Source organism: Danio rerio, chromosome 16, assembly GCF_049306965.1.
Source record: "Danio rerio strain Tuebingen ecotype United States chromosome 16, GRCz12tu, whole genome shotgun sequence".
Lineage (NCBI taxonomy): Eukaryota > Metazoa > Chordata > Actinopteri > Cypriniformes > Danionidae > Danio > Danio rerio.
Genome location: NC_133191.1, coordinates 56578434 through 56590000, shown reverse-complemented (window position 1 = coordinate 56590000; position 11567 = coordinate 56578434). Strand labels below are relative to the sequence as shown.

Below are 11567 nucleotides of genomic sequence, written 5' to 3'. Positions count from 1 at the left end.
TATATATATATATATATATATATATATATATATATATATATATATATATATATATATATATATATATATAGAGATATAGATATAGATATAGTGATAGTGAAATAAACTGCGCTTTATGGTTTCTGCCATCAAACAGTATTCAGGTGCACAAATTGAACAATGAAATGAAAAATAACACTGTATAGTCTTTTACTCTCTTAATAATTTAGTAATATTTTCTTTATTAAAGTTACAAATGTACATTTTTGTGCCTGAATGCTTTAAGTTCTCTTGAAATGTCTTTAGAGCACAGGGAAATGATAAAGATTCACTGTTATGGTTACACTTTGCAATGACTCCATGTATTCTCAGTTGGTGTGCTGATAATCTAGAATCCCTCAACATTGCATATGCTGCCATGTGAATGCTACTGACTAGGCATGCAGTGATAACCGTTTTCAAGGTATACCACGGTTTGGAAAAGTCAAGGTTTTAAAACAGTCAAAATTCCAATTGGTATATGATTTCTTAATTTTGTTTTTATTTTATTTTTTTAGGACAACAATATCTCCGGCAGAAAAGATTTCGCTTTAAATTGTAAAAGAATTCAGTTTTTATAACAAATAAAGACAGCAGAAGTCAATACTACATTTAGCCAGGCACGTTTACTGCTCCAAAATATTTAAATTGTTTCTCAAAATAAAATATACTGTGTTCAAAAGGGAAAAAAAGTTAGTTTTTTTACCCAGACATTTAAAAATATCTATATTTTAGAGCAGTAATCACAATACCGTGAGACCATGAAACCATGATATTTTTATCCAAGGTTATCATCATACCATCAGAATCTAATACCGGCCCATGCCTACTGCAGACACACATTATGATAACAATGCTGAAACAATACATTGCGCAGTCCTTGTGTTATTAATTTAATTTCACCAGACTGCTTAAATACTGTAGCTCAATCTGGAAATAAAAAAATTAAAAAATTAAATGACAAGCAGAGATAAATACAATACAGCAAAGTTAAAATCTAAATTAATAGTGCTTTATGGGTGTCTGGAAAGCCACAGTAACAGATGAATTTAGACCACTCCAGTTTTGACTGGAATGCATCCCAGACCACCTCCAGAAGAGGTCTGAGTGATCAGATGTACATCAGTCTCAAATGTTTTGGAGGGCATTCACATCTGACCATTTGATAGCCAAAAAAAAATTCCCAGGTGTTAGACCGGCTCAATTAATAATTTTTAAATGGAAATCGCGATTCAAGCTGCGCTCACACTGCATTTTCTCCCCATAGACTTCCATTCATATGCACGCGAACGCATCAAACTGGAAACGCAAGGTCATGCGGCAAGTTTCCCAGTTCGTTGCATTGGTAAGTTCAAGCTTGGTAAACTCTGACCTGTGAAATCGCATCATGCAGTTGTGTGAGACCAATCGAAGATCAAATCACGATGTCTCTGGATAGGACTTTAAAACATTGACCAATCACTCGCTTTTTTTAATGTCATCTTTTTTAATTCTGCCCCTTTTCACACTGCCGTACTACAGAATTTCACACGCACAAACTCTAGTGCACAGGTGTCAAACTCGGTTCCAAAAGGGCCGCAGCTCTGCACAGTTTAGTTCCAACCCTAATTAAACACACCTGATCAAACTAATTGAGTCCTTCAGGCTTGTTTGAAACCTACAGGTAAGTGTGTTGGAGCAGGGTTGGAACTAAACTGTGCAGGGCTTCGGCCCTCCAGGAATTGAGCTTGACACCCCTGCTCTAGTGTGACCGCAGCTTTAAAAGGGTGCGATAATCAAATTGCAAAAGCTGCGATAATTGCGTTATCAAATATGGCAACAAAAATAGTTTTTAAAGTTCTGAAAGTTTGTAAGCACATTATCCTGAACAATGTGAAAAATTAAAAAATATATAAGTAAAGGTTTTATATCCTTATATACAGTATATTAGATTTTAAATCCAATTCTTTTAATTGAATTTCAAATACTGTAGTTATTTTCTTAATTTATCAAGACAACTGACAACTTTGTTGGAAAAAATGGTTGCAATAAACAGGATTTAAGAGGTTTTAAATAAACAGTAGCATAGTGTATGTAGACGTTTTGTGATTATGCTTGGCCTTTCTTTGGTGCTGTTAAAACCACCACATAAAACCCGTAGCTCTAAACAATATGGTAATAAAACACAAATTTGATCAGATTAATCACATTTTTTTCCCCTCCAAATTGTGCAGCTCTACCAGGTGTAAACAGCCCCAATATTTTGCAGCACTACCCTCCAGATGATTGAATCCAGGTGTTCAATCATTTCCATGGCCATTGCGTATATGATCAAGCACCTAGGCATGCAGACGTTTCAACAACATTTGTAAAAGAATGGCTCAGACTCAGGAGCTCAGTGAATTTGAGCATGGTATTATAATAGTTTGCCACCTGTGCAAAAGCAGGCACATTTGCAAAATTTCCTCACTACTAAATATTCCACGCTCAACTGTTAGCATTATTATAACAAAGTAGAAGCACTTGGGAACAATACCAACTCAGCCTTTAAGTTGTAGGCCATGTAAAATACACAGAGGAGTTAGGCGCACACACTTTTGGCGCATGCTGAAACAGACAGTGCAAGTCGCCAACTTTCTGCAAGGTCAATAATAATAGACAGTTCCAACTCTTTCATGAACAGCACACATTCAAGGACATTTTTAAAGCACTATTAATTTTAAATCAAGCACTTTTGTAATTCACAACTGCAAAGCCATGAAAGTCTTTACTGAACTTAACCATTTCACTTCCACTTAATAATATTTACATTAAAATATTAGAGTAATAAAATTTTGAATGTCATTTTCAAACATTTAGACTATTTTGAACAGTTATGTTCAAAGAACTTCAGTAAAGTTTGTTGAATTGAATACTTGTACTCAAATGTGGTTTCTGAATTATTTATTAAAAAGTGCATTATTATTATTATTATTATTATTATTATTATAAGTTCTTGTACAAATAAGATTTTTTTTTTAATTATTCTGTTTCTGGCAGTTGACATAATTAAATTTCTAATTTAATTCAAGCACTTTCAAGGATATAACATGTTTAAGTACATTCTAGGTCTTTTACAATTCATATATCTGCACTTCAAGTACTTTCAAGAAGAATGAAAATGGCTACCAGCCTCCAAACTTCTACTTAGATTAGCTTAAGACAACGCAAAGAGAGCTTTATGGAATGGGTTTCCACTGCTGAGATGGAGATAAAGTTGATTTTATATTTGCACGTTCATTCATTTTTGAACAGAGACAACTTGTGACATGCTTGTTTAGCATGGTACTTTAAATATTCTGTGTGAAATTGCAGGCAAGTGTGATTTCAAAACAACATTGGCATCATTTAATTGACTGTGATCATTGTTGTACATTTATAGTCATTGGCTGCTAATATGATTTCCCTATTAAGAATTAAAATTATATAATTATACCGAGAAGTCTGAATGTACAAATATAAAAGCAATTTTACCCCAATATTGCCGACTAGCTGAATCAAAGCTGAGTTAATTAAGTGCAACGCAAAGCATAAGATACAGTGCTGTAAAGCAGAATGCCAAGCACTCTAGATGCGTTCACTGGAATGAATCAAACATTTTGCATTATTTAAATCCTATTAAGTAAATCATCTCCTTTAAGGAGTAACATTAAATGTATTTAAATGCATGACATCACTTCTCACATCACTTTCATTTTTGTCAAAATGCAGAGGTGGTTAGGCATGGGCCGGTATAAGATTCTGATGGTATGATAACCTAGGATAGAAATATCACGATTTTTGTGATTACTGCTCTAAACTATATTCTTTTCAAATGTCTGGGTAAAACACAAGTTTGTTTCCCCTTTAAAAACAATAGAATTTATATTCTAAAAGATTTATAATATTTTGCAGGGCTCGAAATTGCGACCATTTTGGTCGCATATAATGCTGATTTGTGTACAGTCATTACTAGGGAAACCGTAATATTTTAGCGCTCCTAAAGCGCCCCCTTGTGACAGAGAATGATTTTTTATTTCCAATAAATTTTTTCAGCTGTTTATGGTCAAATTATTGCAATTATCGATCCATGTCTAAATGTGAAAAGTTAATGTGCCTTTTAAAAATCTAAACAATTAAGTAATACTAATATAAGAAATTATATACTTGATTTATCCCTTTTAATGGTATAAAGGTTGAAATGCCATTGTATTAGATATTTTATGTCTGTATACGTCTGCAAGATGTCTGTTAAAGATCTGTGCTACCAAGTAAAAAAGTTAATTTCGAGCCCTGTTTTGGAATAGTAAATATGTCTGGCTACATGGTCACCTCTGAAGTTGAGACTAAGCAAAAGAAAAACAAATGAATGAACAAATTAATGTTTTTGGCCACAGACAGAAAAGTAAAGACAACTAACCTATCAAATTTCCATGACCTTTCCAAAACTTTTTGTGGCTTTTTTTGTTTTTACTAAACTTTTCCAGGCCTGGAAAATGTCAAAATTCTATGAGGTTTTCCATGACCGTATATGAACCACGTGAATTGAATAAAAAAACGTCATTACAAATAACCAAAATAACATTTTTTAAAAATACAGATATAATGCAATATGATAGAAATACTGATTTTAAATCGGTTGAAAGAAATATTGTTCATTTCACAAAGAAACAAACAAATACAGCGCGACAACACGGCAAACAGACGCGATTGACTCGATGTTAACATACTTGTTTTACAAAAACAACATTTTGTTTCACGACATCTGCATAATAACAGTTAAAGTAACTACTTTTGTCTTTGAAAATTTAATAGAGACAGTCTTACAAAGGTGAAATGAACATTTACTAGTAGTCCTTCACTCACCTTGGCATTTCCGACAGAAGCAGCTGAGCAGCGGTTGAAGTTAACTTTAAATGTAACGTTAACGCCAAATAACCGAAGATAACTTTTAATGAAGTAACTTAAACGTCATTGCGCGGCTCCCGTAACACATACAATCCATTATTCCGCTATCTCATATCGTGTGTTCACTGATGAAAGGCTTGTTTATTTCGTTTTGCTAAGTTTTATTGTTCCCGAAGTCCTTAACCTGCAGCGTCGACCGGTAGCAATACGTTGAAACCAGATCGCAAACGCAGAGAAGATTTATATCCTGGTTCACTTGGCCAGTACCAACTCACAGTAACTAATGGGGGAGTGCGGGTGAAACGATTTAGCCTATAAATTGTTTTGTACTTGTATTCTCAAATGTTTTATGCTATATTACAATTTTGCTTATAAATTTAATTTGCATCTTTGCATTGACAGATAGTTACCAGCATTCATTAATAAACAGTGTTGGATTACAAGTAGTGTGAGTTAGGCAATAATATCTATGTAACGGGTGATGCCTCACTTTAAAAAAAAATAGGTAATTATATTTTCTTACTTTTTAAAAAATACAATACAAGTTACCTTTTAGTTTAAATATTGTCTTTGTTAATTTTAATTCAGCAACTTAAATTTCAAGTCACATTGTGCAACAGGCATTATTTTGAACCCATTAAAGAAAAGGAAAAGGGGATTGTCTCAATGAACAAAAGGTGCAAACGTAGCAAACACATTGCTTTAAACTTTCATCAGTCTGTACAGCATGGCTCTACAGCCAAGAGATATATAAAATATTTATACAACAGTTCTGTCTGGTTCTTGAATCTGATTGGCTGATAGTCATGAAATATTCTGCAATAACAGCTCTCATACAGCCTCTTCATCCTTGTGTATTACTCCGCCCACATAGAGTGACAGCAGATCAATAAACTCACTCCAGTTTAACAAAGATTGGCTGGTGGACAACATCATGTACTTTCAAGGCCTTTTAGTCAAGAATGTAGTTGTTTAGATTGCAACCTTGTAGTTTATTTATAAAGATAGTGCCAATTTTAAATACTAATTTTAGGGATACAGGGTGTCAGCGCCTATTAGCCTGTCATACTAAGCAGAGCAAAGACAGTTGCGGCACAAGATGGCAACAGACATTGCATAATAACCCTTTAAAGGGAGAAAAACTCAGCATTTTCTTTTTTTATTTCAAACTACAGCTGATTAAATCATTATAAATCAGGTAAGTGACATTTTTAGTCGATCTCTCTCTTTTGCATGTTGTAGTGCTGTATTTATACCACAGTTATATGCTAGTGTTTGCCTTGCTTTGGCTTTTTCATGGTTACTTATTGTAATATCCTGACTGCAACAGCAAAATACTGGGAAAATTGCTATAGACTGATGGCAATCATGCCACTCAGCCTTATAATCTTAAGATGTTAGCAAAATCAGCTGTTTTGTCATCAACTTAGACATTACGCCAGAGAATCATTCAAATACAAGCTCTCAGACATCCCAAGTCTCCCGGAAGTTGCGGGATTATCCCTGAAATGCATAGACACTCCCGGATGCCCGCAAATGAATGATAATCTCCAGGAAACCGCGCGTCTCCTGCCCGGTCCTTAAATATGTTGCACACCCCTCTCTCCACGGCATCCCTACTTGCTCTTCAGGTACGTCTCGCGCAACTCACCCCCACCGTTCTTCAGGTACGTCGCGCACAACTCACCCCCACCGCTCTTCAAGTACGTCTCACGCGCAACTCATCCCCACCGCTCTTCAAGTACGTCTCGCGCGCACACGCCCCAGATACGCCCCCCCCCCCCCCTCTCTCTCTCTCTCTTCAAGCACCCACTAATCCGCTACCTCCCGCAAATCAACTCTGTATCCCCCCGGAAATGACTTTTTCCAACTTGGGTTGTCTGAGCTCTAAAGTGACATTGGTGAATCAGCAACAGTCTCTGCTGTTCTGACGTCAGCTGCAGACGTCAGCTTTATTTGTATAGCACTTTTACAATGTAGATTGTGTCAAAGAAGCTTCAGATAGAAGATCATAGTAAATTGAAATGGTGTAGTTCAGTTTTCCGAGTTTAAGTTCAGTTCAGTGTGGTTTAATAATCACTACTGAGAGTCCAAACACTGAAAAGCAAATCCATCAATGTGCAGTTCTTTAAATCCCGAACCAAGAATTAAAAAATTTAGAGAGAAACCAGGCTCGGTTGGCCACGACCATTTCTCCTATGGCCAAACGTCTTGTGCAGAGCTGCAGTCTAGGCGCCGGAGGCTGGAGAATGCTGGACCTCATCGAAGACTCGTCTGTCCCTAGAGCATCACAGGAATCAGTCTCATGCTCTCCACTCCCCCATGACCACCACAGCAGCTGCTCAGGATACAATCTGGTCCAGGATTATAGAAACCTTGGGATCATCTCATCGCTGGTCTTGGATCGAATCAGTGGCGCTGTATAGTTTTTTAATCTAGTTTTGAATTGGGAGAGTGTGTCTGAGCTTCGGAAATTATCAGGAAGGCTATTCCAGAGTTTAGGAGCCATAAATGAAAAGGCTCGACCTCCTTTACTCGACTTTGCTATTCTAGGTACTACTAGAAGCCCTGAGGTTTAAGATCGTAAAGAGCGGGTTGGATTGTAGAGAGACAGAAGGTTGGCTTTATAGGTAAGAAGTAATATTTTAAAATCAATTCAAAACTTAACAGGCAGCCAGTGTAAGGAGGATAACATTGGGGTGATATGATTATATTTTCTAGACCTGGTAAGAAAGAAAGTAGTTCCTCATACAAAAAGGATTTTTAAACTCTCTGTGGTTGATTTTCCTTTTCATATACATGATTTTGCTGCCGAACTGTTGTATAAACGCAATATTACACTCGTAGCAGTGTAACATGGCTGTATATCTTCAATGGTCGGACACTAAAGCACCTGGCCTGCAGCCTCAAGCCAACACACACCTTCCACCAGTGCCGATATGCAGCCATATCGCACTGCTACTACTGTAATATTGCCATATACGCTACAATATTCATGTGGGAGACTTTTGATCGCAGACAAAGTCTGTTGCAGTAAAAGCCCCCACTTCAGTTTTGTGTAGCTGAATGACATGCTGAATATGACAAAGGATGACAAAGCAGAAACTCACTTTCAGAAACAACACAGACCTGCTGTTTCTTCTAGCAGGCCCTGAGATCGATTTCCAGAGCTCATATTCTCTGTTACATTTCCCCGAGCTTCAATCCAGCGCTGTTTTGCTGGAGTTTCAGGACAAAGCAGACAAACAGTGAACCTGGCAGAACTCGGCTGTAATAAAGATGAAAAGTGCCTTCAGGCTGAAACGTCTCTTTACATTCCATCTCAGAAAGACAGACACAAAAACGCATCAGTTCACGACGGCAGGACGTGTTTGGAAAGCCGTTCTCTGCACTTTCTTCGTCCTTGAGAGCAGATCTTCTCCTCATATCTGCGCATTTTCTGAGAGGATAATCATAAGAACAGCATGATTGTGTCAACTTAAAGCACTCGAAAAGCTCACAAACCTTCAGAAATGATATTCGGTCTTTTCTTTATCTGTAGGATTGCAAATGGAAGTGGCAGAATGTGAGGTTTGTGTGCATGAAGAATACACACAGCTGAAGTTAGAATTATTAGCCCTCCTGAATTATTAATCCCTCTTGCAAATTTCTGTTTAACGGAGAGATGTTTTTTTCAACACATTTCTGAACGTAGTTTTAATAAATCATTTCTAATAACTGATTTATATTATTTTTGCCATGATGACAGCACATAATACTTGACTAGACATTCTTACGAGACACTAGTATTCAGTTTACAGTGACGTTTAAAGGCTTAAAGGTGCAGTAGGTGAAGTGCCTAAATAATAACCGGTTAGCATATCTTTGAAGCACAGTCCCTTCCCTGTCATCCAAAGCCACGCTGAAATCACGAACACACACAGTAAATAGAGAGCTAGATGTCATTTACCAGTTAGAAAACTTTACAGTACTTTATAATACTACAATTATGAATAAAACAAACTGTATTATATCAAGCTTGTTTTCAGTTGTGTAGCAAGCAGAACTTGTTATAGACCTTTTTCATGGCTGCTGCATGGAGGGTGCCATAGCGACCAGTGTCTTCCGGTAGAATGCTAAAAACTTCCGTTTACAGCGTGTACAACTGGTAAATTGTGCTCAGAAAATGGGTTTCAATAACGTTTTTAATGGATAACAGAGCGTTTTTGTGACACACAACTTAGAAATGTGTCTGTTAAAGCCGTTATAATCTGTCACGTGTGGTTCAAGCGCGTCAGAAATACAAGAAAAACGTTCTCCTAGTTCACGTGTCTGCCGTCAGAAATAACGTACAGTGTGTGTGTGCGCGATCCCGGCCTGTCAGCTGTTACCTCAGCGGCTCTTTAACACACACACACACACAGAGAGAGAGAGAGAGAGAGAGTAAACCAGAGTACTGGCATGAAACTTAACAGGTATGAAAGTCGTGCAATTTACAAAAATGAGCAATAAAAGTCTGTTATTGATCCTCTGCTGGCTGATTTGCTGTTCATTCTAATCGCGAGCCGTTTGTGTTTTATTTCGTGTGTTGTATTCACCATGGTTTGTGTTTTTCTTTCATTTCGAAATGACACTAGCCTATATTTTCACTTTGTCACAGTTATTAAATCAGTGTGTCAGTGGCACAGTACAGGCTACGTGTGTGTGTCAAACATTTTGGTGAACTACATTTGTTTGGGCTGGTTATATATTTGAAATAAAGAGAAAACGTTGATTTTAGCGATGGCAAGGGTTCATTTAAACTGCAGAAGATGCCGTCTGACAGTGAGGGAAAACGCCTCACAGCAGCTGTTTTCCATCCTATTAGATCGCATTTCTTTAAATGATCAGTCCAGGAGATGCTGCTGATGGACAACAGTATTAGTTCTAAGAGGATAAATACAGGTAAAATAGATTAAAACTATCATTTCAAAGCTGTCCAAATGTGACCGTTTACACGCATCAGCTGCCGACCGGAAGTTCTTCGCAATCTCCTTGCGCATACACGCAAAGCATAATGGGTAATTTTGCGTTCCAAGAAAAAGGTCTATAATGTGCAATATTTCATGCATGCAAGGATTGCTGGTCTCACACGCTTTGTCCTAAAGCCACTACTGTATGCTTAGTGATTGGCCGGCGGCATGCAGGAATTAAACTCATTACTAAGCCATACTTACATGCTGTTTCAGACCCAATATTCAGAGTAGCAATATAGGGAGCACATCACGGGCTGCCATCGTTCAGAAATGACCCAATGTGAATATAAAAGCAACTTCAGCTCAGTAAAGCACTTTAGGCGGAATATCACTATTTATTGATGTTTTGTTGTTTAAATAAATAAAATCTGCGTTATCGATGCCGTAAAAGGTCCTTATGAAACTGAAAGTACTCCCATCAATCTTTCACAGGGAGATTTCATTGGCTGAACAACACTTCTGTGCATATAACCCATACATAACAACCCAATCTACATCAGCTCTGGGGGACTAAAAGAGCATTAAAACCAAACATTACCTGTCTAACAGAAACACTTCAGCCATGGTCAGGCCCAGATTAAGAATTTAGAGGCCCCTGGGCATAATGTCTTGCAGGCCCAAATAAGATTAATATAATATTTTATTTAAAAAAAAAAATCTATATTGTATTGCCCGCATTTTTTAAATAATTGATATACAGTAGATACGTTTCTAGTCTACAAAGATGAGACTTCTTTTTAAAGCATTTAAAGCACACTTTAAAAAAAAGATACTAATACAACAAGGGAAATTAATGGATTTTAATATACTTGTTCATGTTCACTAAAGCAGTACTAAAAATTATATTTATTGTTTTATTTAATGTATAACTTCTACACATTTATAATGCACATGAATTGGATATAACACCTCTCCAATCCAGTTCTAGGAATCCTCCATAATACACACACTTATTAATGATTCCGACTTGTCTTCCTCAGGATGAAGAGTAGGCAAAATCCGATATGTAGTGGGGGAAAAAAGAAGAACGTGATAATTAGATGCTAAATTCGAACCGGGTTCATGATTGATTGTGGCAAAAGATGTTGCCACGCGCTTTACGAGCTACGCCACTTATGCTGCTGTCTGTTGCACTCTTTAGTTATGTTGTCTCTGTCAATCAAACAGTGATTTGCGGAAATGGTTTACCTAGCTTATTCCAACGAGGTTCGGTATTTGCACTGCCTAAATAGACACTCCAAAATCGTCATTTTTTCCTTCCTTGCAGGGACCCCTAGTGTGCGCGGGCCCCTCGGCCTGTGCCAAAAATGCCCATTGCTTAATCCGGCCCTGGCCATGGTGTCATCCTTCCTCCAGCATGCAAAACTCACTCTAATATTGATTCAGGTGAATTAAAAAGTTTTAATTCAGCATTTATTTTTACCCCTCTCTCTCTCTCTCTCTCTCTCTCTGTGCGCATGCGCTGGTTGAGTGGACTGAGTGTGTGGGCGAGAGCGTGTGGCTGCCGTATGAGGTACGAGTGGTCTATACTTCTCTATCTTTACCTGCTGCTTTCCTTTTTTTGTTAGCGTTAATTATAGTTTGTTTTGTTTCTTTACATTGTTAGTAAGTATTATTTTATGTTTTTGGATTAGAGAAGTGAGTGTTGGT

At 37.2% G+C, this 11567-nt stretch overlaps 1 protein-coding gene across 9 annotated transcripts in view; it reads right to left on the bottom strand.

The window, feature by feature from the left end:
• The window catches only part of ifnlr1 (interferon lambda receptor 1), a 102312-nt gene extending 97171 nt beyond the window's left edge, over positions 1-5141 (bottom strand). For all 9 annotated transcript variants that reach the window (XM_073924495.1, XM_068213856.2, XM_073924498.1 and 6 more), the window contains exon 1: positions 4882-5141. The gene's annotated coding sequence lies outside the window, so the exon portion shown is untranslated. The remainder of the gene's footprint in view (positions 1-4881) is intronic.
• Between the last annotated feature and the right edge of the window lie 6426 nt (positions 5142-11567).